The sequence below is a fragment of the Spea bombifrons genome, chromosome 1, assembly GCF_027358695.1.
Source record: "Spea bombifrons isolate aSpeBom1 chromosome 1, aSpeBom1.2.pri, whole genome shotgun sequence".
In the NCBI taxonomy this organism is placed as follows: domain Eukaryota; kingdom Metazoa; phylum Chordata; class Amphibia; order Anura; family Pelobatidae; genus Spea; species Spea bombifrons.
The window spans coordinates 98776985-98804521 of record NC_071087.1 but is presented as its reverse complement, the minus strand read 5'-3'; the positions used below and the strand labels follow the sequence as shown (position 1 = coordinate 98804521).

Genomic DNA, 27537 nt, shown 5'->3' with positions numbered 1-27537 from the left:
TTGGTAAATAAAATTAAACAAGGCTTTTTTCTCAGTTTTTATTAAATATGAAAAATAGTTAACATATGAATTAATATTTACTAATAACTTTGTATTAAAACCTAGTTTGAGAAACACTGTGTTTGGGTTCTTGTAGCTTTTATTATTATGTCAGTAAAATAAGAAGGTGAATAGAGAGAGGCCATTGCAATAAAGAGATGAAAGTGTAAATTGTACGTTTTGTATTGCAATTTTTCTTCAATTTAAAATAATGTATTTTTTTTATCCGATTAATCGACAAAATAATCGGCCAACTAATCGATTATTAAAATAATCGTTAGTTGCAGCCCTAGTTAACATTTCTTGTATTCTGGCACTGCTTACAGTGGCTATATTTAAAACTGCCTTTGATCTGTCTGTGTTTTCCCTTTGCAAGTAATGTCACTGTGAATATTGGGCAAGTGATTATACACACTGATTGCTGAATGTACCGTAAATCAGCAATTTTGGCTTAAGTTTAATAGGTGCCAATGGCTTTTAACAATTTTCCCCACTCTTGATGCTATGGGAGATGCTGTATGCTCGCTGTTAGTCAGCTACAGTATTAGACTGGCCCTAAATTGAGCCATGGGATCTAACAAGATCCATCTGCCTCCATGAGCAGAAGGCACTGCCATTAATTTCAGTGGGAGAGGTTTTCGTGCCAGTGATTGGCAACCTGAAGCTAACAAAACCGGGAAAACCAAGAGGGAGCTCTAGAGCCACAGCATTTTAGGATGATTTACTACGGGATGTATGTAACTCATAGTCAAGTACTCCCAAAGTGGTGGGTTTCCCAAGGCTAACTCAAAGGTAATAGACTGGATGGGCCAAATGGTTCTTATCTGCCGCCAAATTCTATGTTTCTATGTTACTGTTCTGTGATGGACCTGGGTGTAATTATTTCTTAGGACTTAAAGGTAAGCAGGCAATGTAACAAAATTGTGGAAAAGGCAAGCAGGATGCTGGGTTGTATAAAATGTTGTGGGAAAACTATTTGCCCCTACCCTATTTTTTTTGTCACATTGAAATGTTTCAGATCATCTAATAGAAATAAAAACAATGTGAGTAAATGCAAAATGCAGCTTTATTTTTCTTCTTTTCATTTATTGAAACCATGTGAAAAAGTAACTGGCCCTAAACCTAATAACTGGTTGTGCCACCCTTGTCAGCAACAACTCCAAACAAACATTTTTTGCGGTAACTGGCAATGAGTCTTTTACATTGCTGCGGAGGAATTTTTCCACACTATTCTTGGCAGAATTCTTTAAGTTCAGCCACAGTGGAAGGTTTTCAAGCATGAACTGCCTTTTTAAGGCCATGCCACAGCACCTCAATGGGATTAAAGGCAGGACATTGACTAGGCTATTCTAAAACATTGTGTGTCTTTTCAGTCATGCAGAGGTGAACTTGCATGTGTGCTTTGGATCGATCCTGCTACATAACCCAACTGCGCTTGAGTTTAGGTCACAAGCTGACGGCCATATATACTCTTTCAGGATTTTCTGGTAGAGAGAATTCATGGTTCCATCAGGAAAGAAGCCCCAGGCCATCACACTACCACCAGCGTGTTTGACTGTTGGTGTGATGTTCTTATTGTGGAATGTTATGTTAGCCAGCTGTAACGGGACCAACATCTTCCAATAAGTCCCACTTTTGACTCACCAGTCCACAGAATACTATCCCAAAAGTCTTAGGGTCATCAAGATCTGTTTTGTGAGATGAGTCTTTGTGTTCTTTTTGTGAATGAATGGTTGTAAGAAAACAGAGACCTGTCAACAGGTAATAATAATCTGAATTATAATAATCTGAATGAAGTCACATGTAGAATATGAATGTTTTAGGTCCAGATTGTGTGATTTTGAGATTTTGCCCATTCCTCTTGAAATTCGACAATTATAAAAAAAAAAAAAAAAAAAAAAACCTTCAGACTCGGGGACATACCCTGAGAATTCCCAGCAATGGTCATAAGGGTATCAAGCAGAGGTTCATGGAAATAACGTGTTTTCAAAAATGTGTGAATGTAAATCCTGTATTCCTTAGTTTGTGTGTAAATATTTTTATATTTATAATCCTAGGTCCACCTCTGTCTGTATAGCGTTATAATCCTAGGTCCACCTCTGTCTGTATAGCGTTATAATCCTAGGTCCACCTCTGTCTGTATAGCGTTATAATCCTAGGTCCACCTCTGTCTGTATAGCGTTATAATCCTAGGTCCACCTCTGTCTGTATAGCGTATAGTTGCCAGCCCTCACCTACTAGTGAACTTTGAAGAATCACAGAATTTAACGCACCCACATACAGTGCGTAAAGTGCAGAAAAACCTGAAATTAAAAGGAATGTTTTCAGAACATGGATACCAAAATCAGAATAAAATTTTTTTCTATGGGTTCAAATACCTTCAGTTACCCTTTCACATCCAATTATTATTTTATTGTTTTCTACTTGTTTTTCTTATTCTCTAATACAAATTCTAGTAAAATTCTAAAGCATTTGGTTTAGACATTAAATTAAATGACTCTTGTCCTTAACTCCCTGACATAAAACACATGCAATAAAAATGGTGCCTATTTTTCTTTTTGTTTTAATACTGAAAAATCTTAATTTTTGTTTAATGGAAATTTACAATATATGTTTAATAACACACCCTAGAGTTCAATCAAATCTTAGGGTAGAGCAACCCCACATGCCACACATGTTCTTCATTAATGTTGTCCACAGAAGATTAGATTAGATTTCATATGGCTATCCCATGCATGTTTAATGAAGACCTCCGATCCTGCTCATTTGCAATGCACATGGCAACCGCTGCTGTGCTTCGGGATTTTCTGTAATATCCTGGCGCACAACACTGAAGCCGCGCCCACCGCCTTCCGCGCTCACTGCACCGGAAGGAGACAGAAGAAGAAGAGCCAAGAGGAAGAACGAAGAGGAGGAGGAAAAGGAGCTGTAGCTGGAAAAGTGACAGAGGAAAGGTAGGAAAACATTCAGTGAGAGTGAATGTTTGTGAATAAGTGTGTGTGTGATAGCATGGATGTGTAAGTGTGGGGGGGTAGCATGGCATATGGAGGCTGTAATCTCACTTCTACCATACCCAGATTCCCAGGTTCCAGCAGGATCGGAGGTCTGCATTAACAGACCTCCCGCTCCCTTGATTGACTTTAAGCCTGTTAGAGGGGGATCCTTGATCTCCCCAACCGATCCTGCTCCTCTAACCCCCTGCTAGGTACGCTACTGTATATATATATATATATATATATATATATATATATGTTATTTCAATGTTTCTGTCCAATTTTGGTGTGTTAATAAAAGTGTGGGATTTTTCTTTTTTTAAAGCTGGGCAGTCGTTTTCGGTTTCGGCCAAGTGAATGCTGAATTTTCCGACCAGAATTTTCATTTCCGTGCATCCCTAAGCGAGACACTGAAGGGGTAAGCCTACACCACATCAATGTTTGGCTTAGTATATAGTGATAGGGGTTATGCTGCATTATTGTCAATATCTGGCTTAATGTATAGTGATAGGTGTTATGCTGTACCACCGTCAATGTCTGCCTTAGTATATAAGGATAACCGTTATGCCGTAACCCTGTCAATATGTGCCTCAGTATATTATGACTATGACTATGCAGTTTTAAAGTGTGTGTGTGGGGTGCCACATACAGGATCCATCCCAGGTGCCAAATACTCTAGGTACGCCCTTGATGGACTCCTTCTAGAGATGTACGGGCCAGTGCCATGTACTATACCAGGAAGGCAGTGTGTGAGAAGCAGGGTTTAGGATTTTTAGAGCATTTTAGAGACCTCCATGCATATGTTTGCAGAAAGCGCTCTCATTGATATCAGTGTGTGTGGCGGCGCTTTCCTGCCACTGATTGGTTTCTTTGGGTAAGCAATCAGCAACACAAGACGTAAGACCATAAAGGACGTGCCCCAGTAGCTCTGGACATGCAACTTCTCCATAAGGTAAATTAATTATTTACTTTAGTAAATGCATATGAAAGTACTTTAATATGCATTATTTAGCGAGACACTTGCCTGCGTCACTGGAGTGTCCCTTTGAATTCCCCTATAACTGGGTGAAAGCCATGGCTGAAAGATTTTAATGTGGTTGCTGCTCGCGGAAGAAAAAAGTAACATAAAATGTGTATTTATTGAAATTCATTGTAACCACATGCCCTCCAGGTGCTCCCAATTTATTTGTTTTGATGTATGATTTTGGCATTTTAAGTAAGCTAAATATAGCAATATGGTGAGTGAATCCACCCTGTGCTTTATTACTAATGTACTAGAAGAATGAATGAGCGCCTCCTCCCAGTAATAATGCTAAAGAGTTCCCGACTGTGGATATTGAAACATTTACATCCCTAATGCAATAGATGAAATCCTTATTACAGTTAAAAATAGTTCTATGATCAAATCACTGTCCATTCATATTCTTCAGGGACTGGTTAAGGGAAACCTGCCATAGTAGCTGAGAAATCAAGTAAAAGGGCAACTATTAAAAAAATAAACGCATTATATATTGTAGATGACCATAAAATGCACTAATTGAGTTTATTTCAAAATAAGTGTTTAAGGCAGCAGAATGAGGAATCCTATCTACGGCGTACTTTTGATGATGTTAGTATGATGGTGGATTCCTATCGCGATGGGCAATAAAATGACTTGTGAGTATAACTGTATAAGTGCGTTTTTGCACTTTCACCATTTGTTACATGCTTTCTCTTTCTTGTTCTGTCATCTCTGTTCATCCACTAAATAATGAGGTAATGTTAGGTGAACATTTTCTCACCAATCTGCAAGTGATGTCTACTTAGACAACAAAATCTGACCAATAAATGCAAGTTTTCAAGTATTGTTGAGTTGTGCCTTGTGTCAATAAAATCAGTTCTCAGTTTCATTCTGAGAGGGAAATCTATTCAGCGAATGAATGGCTTACATGTTTTCTTGTATTTAGAGAAAGAGATTTGTGACAGCTATATTTCTTTATGTTTTAAACTAATTAAATACATAAAGTAGCATGGTGACAGTAAACCTTAAGTGCTAAAAAAGCAAGTTATCCATGGCTGTTTACATACACAGGACAATAGCTGGTCCAATATGAAGGCTAGGATAACAATGTCTCCTGCTCAAATGGATGTATAGAAATGAGCAGTAGTGGGCTTTGGAGCGCTGTCTACTTGCACCTCCCGACACACAGGTGTAAATCTGGTGTGATACATTACCTATCTGTAGGTGGCAGCAGCATCCCACATCAGGTTACAGGAAATCTTTGGAACTGAAGAAAACAAGTACTAGAAGCTGCCTATTGTTGAAGAAAATCGTCTAATATATCATGAGGACCATATATATTTGCAGTGATCTACAATGCTTATGGTAGATGTAAGCAATGAAATGCTAGTGGTTGGATTTGAAGAAGGCAGTTTAGTGGGATGATTAGAAACCAGTAAGATGACTAGAAAACTGTTTTGTTACACTTGTAGCAGGCCCACCAAAGTCCCCCTAACTCTGCAGTATAGGGCTCTTTCACTTAACCTGTGAGTTGCGCCTCTTTCATCTTCCCAGGAACAATTTTAGCAATATTCTCAGGGGGAGACGTGAAAAAACAGGTTCTTTGGAATTTCCAGCCTATATGATCCATCCATTAAAGATTTTATCATATCAAGAGGGTGTTTACCAAACCTAAATACTTGCAGCACAACACTGACATAAATATACAATATCTAACACAATGTAAGATATGAGTTATTCTTGTTATTTGCGTCAGATGTATGAACAAGGATCTGGACACCATCAATGAAATGAGTGATGACATTAGCCTATTTCCTTCTCATTGAACATATGGTAAAGTCAGGGCCCTCTTGTAGGCCCTGGGCAAAGCAATGCCCCTCCACTCCCCTCCCCACAAAAATACACAATCGACACATACTCTATATACACATTCACTGCCCTTACACATATACACATACATTGCTCTTACACATGCCTGCCCATACACTGCCCTTACAAACGCTTGTGCATACACACTAGTGCTGAAACAACGAATCGATAAAATCGATAATAATCGATAACGGAAATCGTTGTCGACGATTTCCGTTATCGATTAATCGAGTGATCGATTCGTTGTTGGAGCACTCGGCTCCTTTTACTTACCTCCGCGAGCGTTCCCCGCTTCTGCTACACGCTCTGCAGTCTCCGCCTTCTAGCTACGTGACGGATGTGACGCGTTCCGGAGGTAAGTATTCTTCATGTCTATGTGCACAGATCGCACAGAGCCACTCGCACAGAGCGGTTCGCTCTGTGCGAGTGGCTCCATTCGCACAGAGCGGTTCGCTCTGTGCGAGTGGCTCCATTCGCACAGAGCGGTTCGCTCTGTGCGAATGGAGCCACTCGCACAGAGCGAACCGCTCTGTGCGAATGGAGCCACTCGCACAGAGCGAACCGCTCTGTGCGAATGGAGCCACTCGCACAGAGCGGTTCGCTCTGTGCGAGTGGCTCCATTCGCACAGAGCGGTTCGCTCTGTGCGAGTGGCTCCATTCGCACAGAGCGGTTCGCGGGGGTGGGGGTCCACGGTGGGGTGGGGGTGGGGTTTCAGGGGATGCAGGGTGTGAGTGTGGGTGCAGGGCAGAGTGGGGGTGGGGGTGCAGGGCAGAGTGGGGGTGGGGGGTGCAGGGCAGGAGACTGGGTGCAGGGCAGAGTGGGGGTGGGGATGCAGGGTGTGAGTGTGGGTGCAGGGCAGAGTGGGAGACTGGGTGCAGGGCAGAGTGGGGGTGGGGATGCAGGGCAGGGTGTGAGTGTGGGTGCAGGGCAGAGTGGGTGCAGGGCAGAGTGGGTGCAGGGCAGAGTGTGAGTGTGGGGGCAGGGCTGGGTGCAGGGCAGAGTTGGAGACTGGGTGCAGGGGCACAGTGCAAAGTGCTGGGTGCAAAGTGCCAGTGCTGGGTACAAAGTGCCAGGGCTGGCTGCAAAGTGCCAGGGCTGGGTGCAAAGTGCAAAGTGCTGGTGCAAAGTGCTGAGTGCTGTGTACAAAGTGCTTGCTGGGTGCAAAGTGCCAGGGCTGGGGCAAAGTGCTGGGTGCAAAGTGCCAGGGCTGGGGCAAAGTGCTGGGTGCAAAGTGCCAGGGCTGGGTGCAAAGTGCCAGGGCTGGGGCAAAGTGCTGGGTGCAAAGTGCTGGGTGCAAAGTGCTGGGTGCAAAGTGCCAGGGCTGGGGCAAAGTTTCTTGAACAGTAATAGTCCACCTCTTTTCAGAATGTTTGGGGTTATTTTGTTTCATAAATATTGTGTTTGGGTTCTTGTACTTTGAAAATATTGTTTTTTATTACATCATAACAAAATAAGAATGTTAATGTAAATTTTAAGTTGTTTTTTAACATCCAGTTCATTAAATTATTTTAAATAAACGAAAAATTTGCATATTGTTTTTTTTTATCCGATTAATCGATTAATCGAAAAAATAATCGGCCAACTAATCGATTATTAAAATAATCGTTAGTTGCAGCCCTAATACACACACACACACAGTTAGGTTCAGAAATATTTGGACACATCCTTCGGCTGCAAAAAAGAAAAGCATCTATCAGAGAGATACCAGGAACATTGGGAGAGGCCACATCAACAGTTTGGTACATTCTGAGAAAAAATAACACACTGGTGAGCTCTGCAATACAAAAAGACCTGGGCGTCCACAGAAGACAACAGTGGTGGATGATCGTAGGTAAAGAAATGATCCATGGTAAAGAAAAACCTCGTCACAACACCCAGCCAAGTTAAGAACACTCTCCAGGAGATAGATATATCCTTTTTCAAGTCTATCATAAAGAGAAGACTTCATGAGAGCAAATACAGAGGAGTCACCACAAGATGCAAACCATTCATAAGCCTCAAGAATCGAAGGGACAGATTAGACATTACCAAAAAAACATATAAAAAAGACAGCCCAGTACTGGAACAGCATTCTTTGGACAGAAGAATCTATGATCAACCTGTACCAGAATGATGGGAAGAAAAAAGTATGGAGAAGGCTTGGAACGGCTCATGATCCAAACATACTACATCATCTGTTAAACACGGCGGAGCATGATGGCATGAACATGCATGGGCCTCCAATGGCACTAGTGTTTATTGATGATGTGACAGAAGCAGCCGGATGAAGTGTACAGGGATATATTGTCTGCACTGGACTCCACAAGCACTGGTTTGAGTAGCAGGAACCCTCGAGGACAACTGCTGCCTGATGAGCAGGGCTGGTTGTGAAGATGACAATCTTAGGGTGCACATGGGTAAAGTGGTCACACATGCATATTAAAGGGCAAGGCTAACACTATTCCTGATTACACACCCTGCTAATGGAATACCCCTTAAATATATGTATTGTAAGAAGCGCTGTGTAAATTATTGGCACTCTATAAATAAAAGATAATATAAGGTTGTCGATAACTGTGATTAATTACTTTGAGGCAATTCCATATACAAGCAGTTCCACTTAAATAAATGCAATAAATAGTCACTGTATCAAGCTATCAAGTTTATTATACTCTAGTTTAATGCGTCCCTTTTATGTATTCCGGATTATTCGGGTTCGTGTTTAGGGGTAATTCACTAGCATGGCGTTGCTAATAAGTTTATTACTTAAATGGCCCACTTCGATTAGACAGCATGTACGGGGCAGATACCGTCTTTTGGGGGCTGTTGGTAGGGATTACCATGGAAACCGCGACTGGGCCTCACAAGTGGTGGGAGGGGCCGCACTTACTATTAGCTTTTAGTCCTCTTCCCACCGAAAACACCCTTAAGCAGACGTCACTGAGAGCTGTAGCCAATGGAAATGGGCTGTTACACCCCGGAACTGAAAGTGCGAGGGACAGGGGGTGCAGCCGGGCCGTTTTGACAGTGACACCAGCAAAACGCTGTCCCTACTTTGGCTTGTTAGAGCTAGGTCGGGGGTCCTGAGAGCCGCCAAGTGAAAGGAGCAACGGGTGAAATCGTGAAGTGACAAACATAGCGCCATACCGTGTGCGGGAACGAACAGGAGCTAGGGGGTTTCCTGCTTTGACAGGACAGGGTACAGGGACACAGAAAGAGGCTGGCGCAAGCGGAGACTAATATATAACCAGGGGTCCGAGAAGGGAGGGGGCTGAGCGGGATAAGCACAAACCTGCCTGGTCCCAAAAAAAAAAAAAAAAGACTCAAAGGTCACCTGGAAAGACAACAAAACATTGACATTTACCCCTGGGGAGGGAAATAGGTGCCCCGGCGGGATCAGAACAGGCAGAAGGACAGTAAAGTGATGGAAAACCTCCCATGATTACTTGTGAGAAGAGAAACCGGGGCATCTCAATGGTGGCATGCTGTGAGGGGCCCGGGATTCCCCAGGGTGAGTACACATGCTTATTCATATTCCTAAATACTGTCCTTAATAGCTTTATATATATATATTATTTATATATATATATATATATATATATATGCCAGTCTATCACTACACCATAATACATTACTGGACTAACGCATGTTAACCTGTTGTGGCAACAGCTTTATGTACCCTGGTAGTCTTTAATAGTTGGAGAAATGTTATAATCTAAGACTAGAGGATCAGAGGCTTTCGTGTAAGGTGGTTTCGCTTACGCAGAGTGCGATGGGTAAAGGGAACAGCCTCCCAGAAGAAGTGGCAGAGGCTAATAGAGTGAGGGAATTTAAACCTGCACAGGGCTATCCTGAAGATGAGCCCAAGGACTGGTAACATTTTGGGTGTTTACATCGAAAAAATAGGCAGACTAGATGGCTGAATGGTTCTTATCTGCCATCAGCTTCTGTTTCTGGTCTTGTTCCCCCCCCCTCCAGCTGTATTGTTGAGAGGCTCGTAGGATAATTTATACAAATTGTTATGCAAGCTATTGTTTGGTGACTAATAGTTGTTTCTTTGCCACGTTGCTGATTAGCGCTAAGAATGCGGTTTCATTTTTGGTGTTTTTTCTCCCGAAAGCTTTAACCGGATTAGTAGTTAACGCGTTATTTGTTTTGGTGTTTGAAACATCTTGTGCGACATAACAGGCATTGTTCCTTTCGCTTACGCTTTGTTTAACTGAACCCACGGTGACTAAAATGAAGGCGGAACAGATAGTACTCTCTTGACACTGCTTCTTTCATTGCTTTTCGTGTGTATCTTGTGACATTGTTGTGAACGGAGGAGAACTGGTTCCGTTTTTTTTTTTTTATATATCATCTTTTGATGCTTCGTGACGTTCGGTCCCCATCCAGGCTACCGAGTTATGTGTGGAACCTGATGTATTTTTAGTTGCTGGTGTAGAGATGACCTCCTATATGTACAGATGGATCCTTTTGTTGTCGTGTTATTCTTTTTGCTTCCAAATTGAAATATAGAAGCAAAATAATGTGCATGTTAAGATAAATCCCTATTATGAAGCCAGTAGCCTTCCTTCCACGTGTTTTACAGATCAATTTGTTAATATTAAGTATCTTTCAAGCTATTAGTTACCTTAAACCTCAGCAAGTTCATAATTATCTTGAAAGGCTACGATGAGTCTATTCGAGTCCAGGAGTTCAGCACCAGGCATCTGACTGATGCTCGGATAAAACTTGTGTCCAGGCTGGTGATTAGTTTTGAAAATGGCATTCTTTCTTAGAACGGTTTACCATCATTCATGTAAGTGAAGTTTAAAGCAAGTGCACGGCAATCAAACCCCTGAAAGACAAAAGCTAGCAACTCTATTACAGGGGTTTTATGAAGCGGAACCAGCTTGGTCGTGGTGCTTGGTTGTATCAGAAAGGGCAGAGTTATTGTCTTCTCTCCACGTGCCCTTGGTTGTATTATGCTGAAAGTAGAAGCTATGGTGCCAATTGTGTAGGCTGTAATGACCTATGCTACATTGGAAGATTGGAAGCTTGTCTGATGCTGCCTAATATTCTTCATCCAAGAGGAACCCCTTGTAGTGATGAGAAGATTTCACCTTGTAAACCTATCTCCATACCTTTGTGCTCCTTGTCACCGTTGCTTCCTCTACAAGAATATTTGCAAATGGCGTGACTTAGAGTGTTTTTGTTAGGCAGGATGAAGATGTAAATGAGATTAAACTAGTTGTGGTTTTCCAAAGTTGTACAGATGTCTTCGTTTTGAAAGAAATCCAAGCAGATTCCAGGGCTTCAGTACCCCGGATGCCCCAACTGTTTGTATTGGTTTGTAGTATGTATGTACCCCCCTCTCCAAGAGTCCATCCTCAGCACTGCTTTCTTGGGTAATAAGGCTTCTCTATGTGATTACATCTCAAAATAGTGTGAGCTTGTGATCAATAATGTATGAAATATCAGTCTGTGCAGGTGTGTGCTGATGAGTACGCTCTTAGTATCTCTTTCTGGTTTCTTGGATGCAGTTCAGTTCTATTCACAGCCATTCTGCCACATAAGTACAATACACCGGGTCACAAAACTATCTTGGGCAAACTGTACAGCCTTTTGGCAGTACCCTAGAATGTGTTATTAAATATTAACATCATATTTAAGTCCGTAAGATCCGCTGTCTGTTACTATTATTTGGGTTGATATCTGAGACACAGGGTCTTATTCCCAGAGTTACCGACTACAGTGTGACACAAGAATGTATTATACCGCGTGGGGAAACAAATGACTCCAGCTGTTCCCTAACTCGACAAAGCGCTTAATATATTAGTAATATTCAGTTCTATATGTATTATGTTTTTTTACTAACTTATCTGCTGCTTAAGTAGAATTGCAGCGAGAGACATATCAGAGTTAAAAGGAAGTGTCTCTAGAGAGGGAGGGATTGTGGTTAGGCTTGTGACGCAACACTTTTTTTTACACAGAGATAAAGAACTTCTGTGTGGGGAAGCTGAAAGTGTCCAGCCTTGCACTGTGGAGGCTGTGGGCCCTTACTTTGCATCACTGATGAAAATAATGATGATTAGAATGCATTCTCCTTGTTGGACTAGCATGTTGTCTACCATGGCTATTCAATCATCTGATGAGTAAGTGGCAAGTACGTTCTCCTCTCTTCGCTTACAGGGTGATCAATTCACTCCTCGCTGGTGTTCATTTAAATTGTTTTCTCTGTCTGTGTTTTAGCTGTCATTTGTTAGCTTAGTTTATTATCCCTCTCCTTTTATTTGCGTTCCATTGAGGTTTCCTGCACATGTTCTTTAGTAGCACATGGCCATCTCATTTTAACTATAATGGTGACAATGTTTACATCTATTGAGGGCCCATGTTCTAATGTCCATTCGGCCTCTTACTGGTAGGTACATTGGCACTTTAAATCCAGTTTAGTACTGTAAACTACATGACGACACACAAAGCTTTTGCCTTTTAGTGCAGCGGATCTGTATGTAGCTGTGACCTCGAGTTCAGGGATCAATACAGAAGACTTGGCAACGTGCAGGTCTACATAGAGAAGCACACATTTTCCCCGAATGTATCAGAAATCTGACTTCCGTTTAAAGGTGCTGTTCCACTTAGACACATTATTAACCTATATCTATCTAACCTGTGAAATGCACAACAGAATACATTTTTGTAATTCTCTTATTTGAGTGCTTAGACATATAAAACCCAAAACAACCACAGAGACTCAGAAACAATATGTTTTTTCCCTCTTGTTTTAAGAGATGTGTGAAACTTTTCACCTGGCTCTGCGTCTAGTTCTTTATGATGGTGGAAGCACATAGGAATAGTAATGACCAAATCCTCTCCTCTGTAGTTGGGTCGGTCTTACATCTGCTTTTTGGTGCTCTTTACACACCAATATGAGTAAAATCGGACCAAAGGTGCTTCAAGGTCTTCAATATGGCAAATGATTCCTGCCTCACCCTAGTGTTATAAATTGCATTAAACTATACTTCTTAAACTTTATTCACAAAGATGATAATTTTTATTTCTTAATATGAATTATTTTTGTGCCTACTTTGCTCTCAAATGTATGTATCAAGATTTTGTAATTCTTTTGCATTTTTTTTTTCTTATGTTGGAAACAGATGTTCAGCAAATGAAAGTAGTATAGCTAATTGTGCATGTGCGAATGTATAGTAGTACAACCTGAAGTCGCCCATGTGATATCAATACAGTAGTAAACAATGAGACAAAGAAATCTGGGATATGGAAGCATTGTAAAGGATAGCCATGACAATAGACCCGAAGGATAACGTTGATTTTGATTTTATGAACAATGATCTCCATGTTGCCTTACTCTATAGCAGGATATTTCAAGATCAAACAATATTCGTTCAGCTGGTAAGAAGGAAAAAAAAGGCCTCATCACTGAGGAGTTTGATTACATCCACCACATGTGGATGCACTTAATTCCCTCAGCCATTGAAGGTGTTTTGAAAGATGTAAGACGACATCGAAAGACGAGAATTCCAATTGTTTGATAAGTACAAGGGCAGTTACTTTGAATGTGTTGAAACTTGGGTCCTCCTCCCATTAGGCTCAACTGGGTGGAGTGAATTAAATAGAGCGTGTGCTGGATGTTGAGCACAGATATCTGCCCTGATAGCTTCTATGGATGCATTGAGGGGAGCAGTCGGCAAATTCATGCGAGGATGTGAATGTTTGAAGAGATTCAAACGTTTCATGTTTGTCGAGAATGGAATAATATTAAAGAATGCGATGGAGGGTTAGCAGAGTAACCAGATGAGATTTACAATGTCAGCACAAAGGTGTTATTTTCTTTTTCATGTTTCATCAGTAGGAAGATGCTTTTGAGATAACAATTGGGGCAATGTTAATGCCCTAAGGAGAAACAACAACTTCTTTTAGAAGCTGTTGAGGCTTACCATCTCCTGTGCTACGTACAGCAGGGGGGATGGAAGCAGAATGCCTTCATGCATTTTAAGGGAAAAATTTAAATTCAAAGGTACCACTCAGATATGATATGCATTAAAATGTAGCGTACTTGCTCGATTATAAGACGACCCCCCAAAATCTGAATGCACATCTGCCCACTTGCTTGTCACTCTGCCCCAGAAATGCCTTATACCCACTATATGCCACTGTGCCCCATGATATGCCTTTTGACCCCTTATGTGCCACTCTGGCTCCAGAACTGCCTTATACCCCTATATGCCACTCTGGCATTTAGGGGGTTAAAAGGCATATTATGGGGCAGAGTGGCATATAGGGAGGTATAAGGCATTTCAGGAGGCAGAGTGGCATATAGAGGGTTAAAAGGCATTTCTGGAGGCAGAGTGGCATTAAGGGGGTTAAAAGGCATTTCACAGAGCACTCTGCCTACAGAAATGCCTTATGCCCCCCCCCCCATTTAACACTCCCTCCCCCTCCCTCCTCCAAACTTACCAGAGCTTCTGAGTCCCCGGTGCGTAGTCCGGGCAGCGTGTAGAGCTCTATGCGATTCGCGTACACAACTTCTGCTGCAGCTGGGAGGAGGTGCGGTTAGTGGCGGGGGTTGTCTGCGTCCATCGCGTAGACCTTCCCCGGCTGTCAGAGATCACGGGGAACTCTGATCTTCTCTGAGGATCCAGGTCCCCTGCAACGCTGCAGGGGATCTGGATCTTGGTCTCATAGTCGGACCTAGTTGAGGTCTGATTATAAGACGACCCCGATTATAAGACGAGGGGTATTTTTCAGAGCATTTGCTCTGGAAAAAACCTCGTCTTATATTCGAGCAAATACGGTATATGACAGGAGTATCCCCTGAACAGCATGGGTGGTTATTTTAATACTTTGTGGAGACCTCAGCTGATTTTTCCGAAGCGCATGATAAATTGTCTTTTGCGCTTGGAGATTTGGGTTCATACACCACTTGTGTAAATTTAGACGGTTTATGTGTGAGGTTAGAGGAATTGAAGATTATCTCTCCTGGTTTAGTAGTGATAGCACACTATTCAGTAGCTGAAGTTTTCAGTCGATCTCCCCTAAGTGCTCTGCTTGTAAACACCCATGGAATACATTGACCGATACATGACCAATTTTTAAAAATAGTCGTGTTCATGCTGCAATGACGTATTATAAAGCTACATTCTATTTCGGAAAGCCGTGCTCGTAATCGGATTTTCCAAGTACTTCTCCTCATAATTTACCTGCTTTTGTTTGACAGATTGTGATTCTTCTGCTGGCTTTACTGGGGTCTGCCGTTGGATTAGAGAGTACGCTGGTATAATGGGGTTGTGGGGCCTGGCACAAGGTAATCGCAAAGCCCCAGAGATTAAAGGTGGTGTTCCACCCACCCTGCTGTAGAAATTATTTTATTATTATTAATGCAGCATTACCAGACCCTTCCCATAATTCCCATAATTCTTCACCATTGAAAAGTTTGCCCTGTGTGTGCTTGCTAGTCAAAACTAGTCTTGTGACATTAAACCAGATCCAGATGGAGAAGAAAGTATGGCAGGATGATGGCTGGGTACAGGACACAGGCAATCACATTACATGGAAGAGGGACACAAACACAGGACTAATGATAATGCCATAGATCTGAATTGAGTATTAGTCACATCTTACTTAGTTACTTACTGTTTGGAAGTCTAAGCACCAGCTCTGTCTAAGGAACTACAACTGGAAGAAAGACCAGAATAAGCTAACCTGCAAAATACTAAGGGGAAACTGAACAGCAGGAGTGAGTGGTGCAGGGCAAATATAGGAGAGACAGGACCAGAACAAAGCAAATGAGCAGCTAAATGTTAAACCCTTACAATGGCAAACACTTACGTACATTAGCGTATATTTGGTACTGAATCACCCTACAGTAGAGCTGCTAACTGCCCCAGGATTTAGCCTTGGTAGGCTTTAACACAGAGGAATTGACTTGAGTCAGATTGTATACTAGTCACGGATCTTAACTGCATGCTAGCAAACTTCAGTTTTCCATGAAAAGATTAGCTACCAGAAAAAGTACAAATGCTATAAAAAAAAAAAACAGAAAAACCCAAGAACAGTAAGATCCTTGAATTGTAAAGTGTTGATCTTTCTACATATTATACAGCCTTAGAAATAAGCCACTTTCATGCATCTATTTTATTATGACTCTCCCAGCAATGAGAGAGGGCGTTTTCTGCTAAAAATAATAGATCCTAATTTAGTATTATACCACTGATATATTGCCATTGGCAGAGACTGGTGTCATAATTCGTGCAATTATGACACCAATCCTACCCACGAAATAAAGGCAAAGGTGCGATGCATGTATATAGGGGTCAGTATTTTTTCAGATTTTCGACTATTAATACGCATGGATCAAACACTTAGTGGGGTCTCTTATCATCATATCATGTGTCTGCGCTGCGCAGCATCTCGTACTGTGTGCAGCAGGGAGTGCTCCCCGACCTAATTCTGCAATGCTCATGTCTACTAGCCATTGCATATTCTTCTCATTGCCTGCTATGCCCTGTGTTGTCCAGTGACAAGGTGGTCATCCCAGCCTGTTGCTCAATCCTTTTTGAGAGTGTGTCCTTGTTACTGGTAGGTATTTTTCCGGACCATGCTGACCACTGGACTCTCTACCAGAGCCCCAGTGCCAAAGTAATTTTCCATATGTCAGCAGTGCTCAGTAAGACATCTCCGTATCTCCTTACTGTGCTAATGTGAATGAAAATTAGAAGGGCAAGAACCATTTCTAGGCGACACTGGGATTCTTTATTTAGCACAGAATACAATGTACATTACTTCTTATATTCCTTATACACTTACACTCCTTACAGATGGAGGCAGTGGGCTTGTGTTTCTTGTGTTTGCATGAACTACATTATTGAAAGCTTTCCAAGACGGCAAAAAATAAAAAATACTGAAAGTATAATAATAAGTGCAATTACCGTATATTCCGGCGTATAGGACGACTTTTTAACCCCAAAAAATCTTCTTAAAAGTGGGGGGTCGTCTTATACGCCGGGTACTTACCAAGCCGGAGGTTCCCACGAAGCCACCAATCTCTCTAATCACTACGCGCCGGCTATTGAGGCCGAGCGCAGGGATGCCGTCATGTCCCGGCGCCCGGCATCAATTGCCGGCGCGTAGTGATGAGGGAGCAGGGAAGCCCGAGGTCTGGCACTTGAGACCTCGGCTTCCCTGCTCTCTAATCACTAGGCGCCGGCTATTGATGCCGAGCGCAGGGATGACGTCATGTCCCGGCGCCCGGCATCAATAGCCGGCGCGTAGTGATTAGAGAGCAGGGAAGCCGAGGTCTGAAGTGCCAGACATCGGGCTCCCACAACTGGATGGAAGAAAGAAGACAGAAGATAAGGTAAGAGATGGAGAGAAAGGGACAAAGGGGGGAGAAATATATATATATATATATATATATATATATATATATATATATATATATATATATATATATATATATATATACACACACACACACACACACACACACTGGTGTGTGTATATATATATATATATATATATATACTGGTGTGTGTGTGTATATATATATATATATATATATATATATATATATATATATATATATATATATACATATACATATACATGTGTGTGTAAAGGCAGGGGTGTGTGGTGAGGGCAGTGTATAAATGTGTATGTATGGACAGGCATATATGTAGATATATATATAGATATATATATTATATATGTGTGTGTGTGTGTGTGTGTGTGTGTGTGTGTGTGTAAGGGCAGTGCATGTATGTATATGTCAGCAAATCAACCAGCAAATCACCGGTAAGGTACATCGCTTGCCGTGATTGGCTGGTTGTTGTACGCTGGGTAGAGGGGTAGTCTTATACGGCGAGTATAGTCCAAACTCTATATTTGGACTGTAAAAGTTGGGGGTCGTCTTATACGCCCAGTCGTCTTATACGCCGGAATATACGGTAATGTTTTTTTTTCTTTAAAAAAAAAAAAAAAAGGCTTTTGGGGGGTTGGTGTAGGACGGCTAAGCATTACACATATTTAAAATGAACCTAATAAGTGGCGTCATTAACCTCCATGCCAGTGACCTGGGAATGCAAGACATCTGAAAGAGATAACCTTGCTGGATGGAAACCTGATCTGGATGATGGCTGTACCCTTGACTCAGGACTCTTGGGGTTTCATTGGCCCGTGTGTAAAAATATCCCTCGCTTGTTCTTTCAATCATAGTTTAGCGTCTGGTAATGTCAGAAACATAAGCACCCGCGTGTGACCCCCAGGACACATTGGAATTGCTGGGGTAGTTTGTAAAGCATATTAAGAACCACCAACAAAATCATGTCTGCTCCCTTTAGTAGACTCTATTGAGCTTTCAATTCAGGTAGGGGTGCATTAATGCTTGTTTCTGAAATGCCTACACAATTACTTGCATTTTTGTTCCAGCCTAAAAAAGTGCTTGCCAGTGGGAGATGGCATGCTGCTTATCTGTTTTGTAAGCTGTTCTTTGTAATTGTCCTTGGTGGAAATGCTATATAAACATGGAATACATATTCCGAGCAACAAATTAGGTGGTGTTCTTAAGCTGAGAATGTGCTGCTGATTCACAGCTGAATAATTCCCACACATTAATACTCAAAAAAAAAGAAAGAAAGAAAAACAAATGTTTCAAATGCCAAGATGGCAATTAAGAAACAAGTAATGTATAGAAATTTCTTTTTATATTGGACGTGTGCTAGCTATATGGCTATTAACGGGTTAGTAAAGCATTATGTTGTAAAGGCGGCTAATGAATGTTTGCTCTATCTCACACTTTACAAAACACAGCTTTTTGTAGATATATAATGCTCACAAAACAAAGAGTCCAAAATCAATTGATAGAGATCCACAAAGAGGGATTGAATGGGCAATTAAACCCTTAACTGAACAAGATAATAGAGCCTACCCTGTATCTATTATTTATTATTGAAATATCAACAAAGTGACCAGTGAGAGGATTATTATAATTCCCGCTTGCTAAAATGCTACCGCACGCGATGTTTATAGTGGAAGTGGAGCAGTCTCAAAGCCGGGATGACGCGCGTCGCAGTTTGTAGCTTGACTTGCTACTTATTCTTTTAGTAGGATTTAGTTGTTAGCAGTTCTGTTGGGGATGCTTGCATTAGGAATGTGCTTTTTGGAGAGTCCTTTACTGCCCCCACAGCACCAAGGCTATTTTCGTGTATCGGCATACTTAATGGATTTATCTCTCTGATATTTCAATGCTGGTAGAACCTGGCCACAAAAAAAACCAGGAGCCTAGAGTTGCGGGACCAACATAATGCGATTCCACATGTAAACCTACTGAGCTTTCTGTCTGCTGGAAGTGTATAGAAAGGAAAAGCCTTGCTGGATGCACAAACAGGCTTTTTATAGAGTTGATTTGTGTCCAACAGGCGCAGTTCCTAGTCGCCATGGCAACCTGGCGCCTGGACTTTGTCAAGCTCTGATGTAACATAATTATACCAAACCCTATTCCGTGGTGTACAAAAGTGCATTTGCCAGGTTGGTTTATTTGTTTTAAAGCTTGTTCTTTTAGCATTTCATGTAAACTTTCTGAAATGTATTCAGCTTCTCAGCAAACGTTACTTAACCTTCCTTCACGTAACGATGCCGGTACTGCTCGCTAGTTCAAAGCGGGAGCTTGGTCCGTACGTTTGCCTCAAATTAAATTCACTGTTTACCATTATGCAGTGATATTCGGTAAGTCGTATCGCGTGTCTGTTGTGGAACTATTAATAGGCTAGATAGTTAATAGTTTTCAGATCATGTATTTATTTGTAACTATGTTAGACCTTTGCCCTTTCTAAGGGGGAAGACATTTGCTGGCATCGGGCCCGTGTTGTGATGACTAGCATTCGGAAGTAGTGCCAGTGTGAAATGGCACAGACATTAACACAGCTGTTTGACCAGAATAGTCTGAGCGTCATGTAATAATGACTTGTATATATGTGTGTGTGTGTGTGTGTGTGTGTAAAATTATATATATCTAATTGGGAGTTGGGAAACCTGGAGTATGATCAATGAAACGGGATTGGAGGTGTGTTTACGAGCTACTTTGGCATAAAATCACACCATGTCTCACAAAAAAGTAATCTCAGAAAACCTACAATCATAAATTGTTGCTTTGCATAAAGGGTTACAAAGCAACTCTAGGGTTCTTTACTTTGTAATGGCTAAAAGCTTGAAGCAATCACTGGAACTAATTACCATCTCTGTTCATGAGTCTACCATTCTCAATTCATTGAACAGGCAGGGAGCCGATATGAAAACAGCATCCCAATGGTGAAGTTTGGTGGAGGGCTGCTTTGCCAAATTTATAAGGCTATCATACTGGATAATGTCAGCTGAAACTCATTTGAAGTTGGGTGAAGGAACAGTACAATGACCTTAAACATTGAAGTAAATCTAATCTACAACGAAATGACTTAAAATAATCAGAGGTTCGATCCAAGAGTTTGCGTACTTTTCCGCAAGAACTGTGAATGTTTAATGGATGTGTACAATAAAGACATAGACGATTATCATTGTTTTTGTGTGTTAGCTTCAGCACATTGTGTTTGTCTATACTTGTGACATATGTTCGAAACGGGGTTAGATACAGGACCACGCAAAACGATGTCATGGAGGCTGGGCCTTTAGTTAAAACATAACATTTATTCACATGAGTTAAAAAAGTCACTCACAAATTGGTCCTCAGGCAATACCAAAAATTCTAACTATTGGCAGGAGTATTGTCTCAAATTAGGCGTTAAACTGGTAAAATATGGGATTTCTACAGTGACTAATATGTAATCTGTTGATGTGCCTGCTGATATATTTCAAGAAAAGAAAAAGGTTTGATCAGTCATGATGAAAGAAACCGACATGCATGTAAACCCCCACAGGGGATTAGCCGTGGTTTGTGAACGCAAACCCCCAAATGCCAACAGTCTCTGCAGTCAGTATATATATGTGGGTGGGATTGGTGAGAAAAACCAGAGTTCTGTGACGCCGGAGAACGTTCATTGGTTTCACCCACTCCATTACCCATCAATGATTTTTGGTTTGTAACATTAAAGCCGTGATCAATTCCTTGAGTACAAAGACTCCCTATGACCTGATACACTTGAGTATTTTAGCACATTTCATATCAAGTTACTGCATAAGCATAGCAATTCATTAAGATTTTGAATGTTAGCCTGTTATGCATAATTATAAGAAAACTGCAAATAAGAATGTATCCATGCTTACCCCATTTATATTAATAGACTACAGAAAACGTATCCATGAGAGTGGAGCTGAACCAAACGTGATCATGTATAGTGGAAAGGCCAAATCAGGTTATTATATAGCTAGTATAGCTGGTGCTGTTATCAAGGAGGGAAACCAAAAACATAGAATATGAATCAAATAGATTATCTAAACTAAAATGAACCACTTTGTGTAGAAAAAAAAACAAAAAAACCCCATACCTCCTATAGTAGCATCATGACTGTATTACAATGTATCTATGTATCTACAATGTAACAGCTAGTGCACTCATATGATAATAGTGTAATCATAATAATGCTAATTAGATAACCCCTGAATGTAATAATACAGTGGCCTTAATTTAAATATATGTATGTATATAATATACACATGTAAATACATATTCTTATACTATTCAGCTCATTAAGTGCCAAGGTATCTATAGTATAGATCCACAAAAAAATTTTTGTTGGAATCTATAATTTATTATTATTTCTAAGAATAGTTTTTCTGCTTATATTATACCCTGAAGGTAAGTATTGGCATGTCTTTAATCAGGAGTTTCAAACATAGCATGAGCGGAATTAATGTAGTCTAATATTTGTCCAACATGTTGCACCATATAAGTACAGGCAATTACCACACATGGTAGAAGAATTAAAACAATTATGAATATTGAAAGTCTAGCTTATCTGAAGGTTTTTATTTGATATATCAGCAAGGCTTACAGTCTCCATGTTGAAAGATAACTGCCTCAACTGAGACTAGATAGGGTATATATAGATCACACAAAATTTGAATACTGCTGTGTGATTGGTTGTGATATCTTTGCATATGTATAGAAAGGCTCGACAAATCCCAGTCGCGGTAATATATATGAAAACAAAAACATGATTGGGTAAAGGGAAAAAAAACCAAAACTTTTTTGGCTGGCTCCTACATCCAAGCCAAATGTGTCGACCCCTGTAATTAAAGAAGTAAGAAAGAGAGGCACTCCAGATTTGCTTCCAATTCTTACATATTTGGTTTAGAAGAATCAATTTATATTGTATTAAGTTTGGAAATTGTTTGCAAAACGGTATAAAACTTAACCCATTTGCTGCTTCTCTTACAAGTTATCAGCAAGTGCAAAGTGAGGTGTGGAATGCATTGTTTTGTACAGTTTATTATTTGCAAAGAATTCCCTACAATGATGCAATATAGAAGGATTCTTTTGATATAAATACATATGAATTAGGAGCAAATCCGGAGTGCCTCTCTTTGATTTTTTTTGTTTAGAATAACTGAGAAGGTTGAGCTGGTAACATGAGACTGAGCACCTGGAGTGTTATCTGCTCATGTGGGAATTACTCTGCAGAGTAGGAGACTGTAGACCTCCCAACTGGTCTTAAACTCGACTTTTTTTTTCTTTTCTTTGTGAAATGGAATAAGTCCTACAGATAATACATGTGGTCAAAGAAATATCTTCAAGACTCCTTCAGAAAGAATTGGATTGCTCTTATAATAATGATGTGCGATATTTCAATATAAAGATACAATGTCAAAGCTAGCTAGCTTCACTGGGTGAGCATCATGTATAATATGTAAAATAGGATCTAAATAAAAACCTGACTTTTCAGTCAGGCGTTTAATGCCTGGATTTATAAGGGAAACCAGAGGGATTAATATAATCTTTGCTCCTCTTTGGTTAACTGTAGGCAGTGGCTATTGTGGGATCAACTGATCATAGAAACTTGAATTCATTCTCAGTGATAAAACTAAGTCCCTCCGAAATTATGAAATATATTGGTCGATGGTATAATCAGACAACGTTTTGTAATAATGTCTTATACGTGCTGGGGATACATTCTCACAGTGTACCGTGCTTCTGATTACAATGTCACCCTTCTTTTTCTGATGGTTCGATAACGATGGAGGTTTCTTGGGGAAGTTTCTTCAAAGCTTCACGTTCCAAATAAGTTTATTAGGCAAAGCATTTTTTTTTTTCAGTATCTGAACAAGATCAGACATCAGTGCAATATTGCTGTTATCGCTTTTAAGGCCAGAGTCAAATCCCATGTTTTGGTTAGGTAATGTTTCCAGGTAATGTGATAGCCCTAGATGTTTAGCTTTCTTTTGGTCTTTTTTTCTTGTAAAGCTGACATGTAAAAGGAGTTTGCAGATGAATAGATTCAAGTCTTTTAATCCAAGTTAATGAATTAAACCTGAAACACAGAACAAAGGGATAACCTTTGGCTAACAATGCTAATATAATAACGTTGAAGCGTGATAAATTAAAAATCTTCGGAAATAAATTATGAGCGATGCCATGGCAGTCAAATACGATTCTATTTGGCTTAGCTACACCAACCACAATAGCAGGCAGTGAATTCAAATTGCTATAGCAGCTGCTAGAAAAGCCATTCTTTATGACCGGCTCAGACCGGAACAGCCAGCCGTAGAACTGTTTAAAGATAAATTGTTCTATGTCTTCCTAAATGGTTGGCTTGAGTGTATAAATTCCAAAGACCTAAATACTGGGGAGCTTTTCAAACTCTGGAGCTCTATTTGAACAGTGAGCATTGAATTACACCAACTCATTAAACATGGTGTTCAGTATACCTCAGGCTATAGTTCCTCGCTTCGAATGGGGAGAAATCCGTTGCAAGGCAAGCCGACAGAAGTAGAGTGATGCTTTGGGTGAAGTTCTGCTGGAAACCTCGGGTCCTGCCATTCATGTGGATGTTACGTTGACAGATATCGCCTATCTAAGCATTGTTGCAGACGTGGATAAAGGGTGTCCTTTCAGCAGGATAATGTGCCCTGGCTCAAAGCAAAAATGGTTTAGTCCTGTAATTCAACACTTCATGTGATTAAAGTGGTGCTCCAGAGTACATTGTGAATTGCTGTACTGTGGGGAAATGCAGAAATAAACCTTATGGTGTCTAAAGTACTGATGGGAAGTGAGCTGAGACCTGTTTTTACTAGAGCAAAAACACAAGTGAACCCAATGGGTATTCATAGACACTCTATCTCAAACAGAAGGGGAGATATAGACCATTTTTATACAAAAAAATACCCATATTCTGGTAAAATGCTGAAATGTATTAATTACCTTAGTCCAATAAACAATACAGGAAATAGCCATACTTTTCAAACTTGTATTTGGAATAGTTCAATCCATGCCCTATTCCTGTATGTACCCTAACCAGAACTGAAGCAGGAAGGTAAAGGACAGCAGGCTTACCTGATAGCAGTACAAAAATCCTTCTTTATTTTATGCAAATACTGATAAGGCATCCTAAAAGTGTTCAAGCTGCAGTACAGACGTGCACAGCGTGGTACCTGTATAGCCGCCTAATGCATTTCATTGGTACGGTGCTGCCAGTGTCTGTGTACTGGTCTGTCTTAAAGAACTTGAATAAATCACTCTAGTATTCACTGACATGGAATGCAGAAGCTGGAATAGTTTGGTTAACTAGCTCTTCGCCATTCATCCTTTGGAACATGTGATCGGAGAGGAATAAGTAATGATTCAACAGTATCAGAGAACTGTAGAGCAATCTTTTTTTTTTTTTTATCTGGCGCTGCTAAAACTGTGCTAAACACCCACCAAGCTGTTTAACTTTTATTATTTCCTTTAATAGTGATAAAAGTATTTGAAATGTGAGAGACTTTTAGAATTAGTTTTCCCTTCTTTCTCAGAGTTTCATAACCTGGAACTGATGTGTTGTGAATACGTGCACACTCGACATTCACTTCTCTTGTGACATGAGTCAATGACTTACTTGCATAATCACTTGGGATTACAAGTAGCTCTTAAATTTGCAATTAGCATCAATCATGGCATACATGGGTTAAAATTGGTGGTTTTTTTCCATAGACCTAGGTTCTCGTATCTTACTGATATTACTTGTCTGTTTTTTTATTAGGACGTTTCCCTTTAAAGGCATGTCATTACAAGTTACATTACTCAAAAAAAAAAAAAAAAAACACTTGTGTCTGAACCAAAACTGAAAATTCAGCATTCACTTGACTGAAACCAAAACTGACCCCCTACCTTAAAAAAAAAAAAAGTAATACACCGAAATTGGACACAAAAATCAATAACAATATTAAAATATATATAATTGCAGCAATCACACTCCTTTTATGCCCAGGTAGCCAGTACATGCTGGAACCGGCAGACTATTATTTTTGGCCGTTTTTTGACAACAATCACACTCCTCTCATGCCCAGGTTCTAGCATGTACTGATTGCCTGGGCATGATCTGAGTGTGATTGCTGTTAAGAATTATATATATATAATATATTGTTATTGAATTTTAATTTTTCTGTCCAATTTTGTTGTATTACTTTTTAATAAGTAGTGTTAATACACCAAAATTGGACAAAAAAATTAACAATAATATATATATATATATATATATATATATATATATAATATAATATTCTTGTACGTCTAATAGCTCCTGATTGTCATTGCCATTTTTTGTAATGAGCGCAAAAGGTGGAATTAAAGATTGAAGAAGATAAACCCAGCAGACATAAATCTGGTTACTGGTACAGAGCAGCCTGTGCTAACAATCTTCCAGTCCAGACTGGGCCACCATGCTCACACATGGTTAAAAATAATACATTGAGGGTGGGTTTGATCTAGAACAGAAAGCTATTTTAGGGAACAAAGATTAATACAGAGGATTACAAAATTTGTGATTGTGTTGCCCCAGGACTTTGTGTTTGCATAATAAAACCCAAGGTTGTTTGACAGCTAAGCATGGGAGTGTATAAACCCCCCCCCGCTAATGACTATAAAATGTTTGTTACTGATTCGAGATAAGCAATATCCCAATATGAATTGGATAAGATTTAAAGCCATGTGCTTCCTCCCAGCTCTACAATATGACCAAAATGCAAGCGGGTGTAAATGGGAGCATCAGTCGTCTCTTTTCAGTTACCCTCTCTGTTTTGACCTTGCTTACTTTGCCCTTGTCTCGTTTTTTTAGCTCTGGTTGTATTGACTTAATTTGCAGAGATGAGTAAATGCCCGGAATTCCAATCAAAGCCAATAAAAATTTTGATTTGTATATAACCCATCGCCATTACAATATAGCCACAATGTTTTACATGTGTATAAAATGAAAATAAAAAGTGAATCTTGTCTCCCTAAAATTACATCCATGCTTTTAATCATTTATAACAGGAGCATTTTGTCTTTTAATATGAAACGTTTTGAGAGCCTTGGATCCAGCTTTGTACTTCAGGTCCTTCTTTGTATAGAGTGAGTAATAGTAGACTTTTTAGTTGTGAGGAATACATGGTACCTCACCCACAATACACATTTCACATGAGCGCCTAGCATGTCAAATCGCTCTGGTACACTTATGTGACATCAGCCGGCCAGCCTTTTGGCAGTTAACTTCTTATTTCTGCCCCAAGTCCTCGGCCTTAAAGTCTTACTGTGATTTTGTAAGCGGAGCGTGGCTCTGACCTTCAAAACAGTGCAGCGTTTGAGGATGGCATCACTTTATTTGACTGGGTTAAACCAGACCTTTTCCAAGGCCACACAATCAAGTATAAAGAGTATATTATGTATCTTGAATGCTTTCCAGTTCAAAACCCTGTACCTTGGATCATCACCTGTTTGTCAGTTTAAACATTACATTTAATTAGATAGCCCCAGCGGATTCCATAGCGTTATACCAATCACTGGAAGCATTTAAAATCAGGTGGTCGAGGAGGAAATGATTCCTTAAGTGTTTAGCTTATCTGAATCTATCAGGCTTTCCTTAGATAGATGAAGTAGGTACTGATTTTATTTTTCATTTTTCAATGGCAATTTGCATTCGCAAATAAGTTCAGCTGTCACATGGTTCCTCCGTTACACACAAGGGATGGTTAGCAGCTTTTAAATCGAGGGGTTTAAGTCGACCGGCCCAGTCATTTCATGGTCTAAAAGCACATTTCCTACACAAGCAATGCAAAATCCCTCTAGGCTTACATAATCATCAAAAGCAGACTGCTCATATAAATCTGCGGAAACCCAGCAAGCCGTGGTTTAAATCTTTTCTAAAGAACGATGTCTAGAAAGGTAACAACTGAGGCTGCTTGTTTAGAGGAAACTTGCCTTACATTTTGAAACATTCGACCATCGAGATCTGTTTTCCTCTAATGGCCCAAGGAGTTAAAATATTTGAGCTACTCAAGATGGGACTTGCCGCTAAATGCACTATTAAGCCCTGTCTGTCTGTGGTTAAGCTTGTTCCGAACACACTTCCCATATATAACCTGATGTCATGTTTGTAAGTTGAAAGGAATAACAGTGCTGGTTCATATTTTCTAAATAGAAATGGCCAGGGGCCGTTCCATGCTTGTTAACTCTCAGTTACTTCCATAGGCCACCTGTAACTAGATGCCATACG

The 27537-nt window shown here is 40.3% G+C and overlaps 1 protein-coding gene across 3 annotated transcripts in view; it reads left to right on the top strand.

The window, feature by feature from the left end:
- The first annotated feature begins 8887 nt into the window (after positions 1-8887).
- The window catches only part of JAK2 (Janus kinase 2), a 78470-nt gene continuing 59820 nt past the window's right edge, over positions 8888-27537 (top strand). Inside the window, exon 1 of one of the 3 annotated variants that reach the window (XM_053466059.1) lies at positions 8888-9392. The gene's annotated coding sequence lies outside the window, so the exon portion shown is untranslated. Of the gene's footprint in view, positions 9393-11881; positions 12030-27537 lie in introns of those variants that run through there. The other 2 variants (XM_053466067.1, XM_053466075.1) reach the window with 2 other exon arrangements.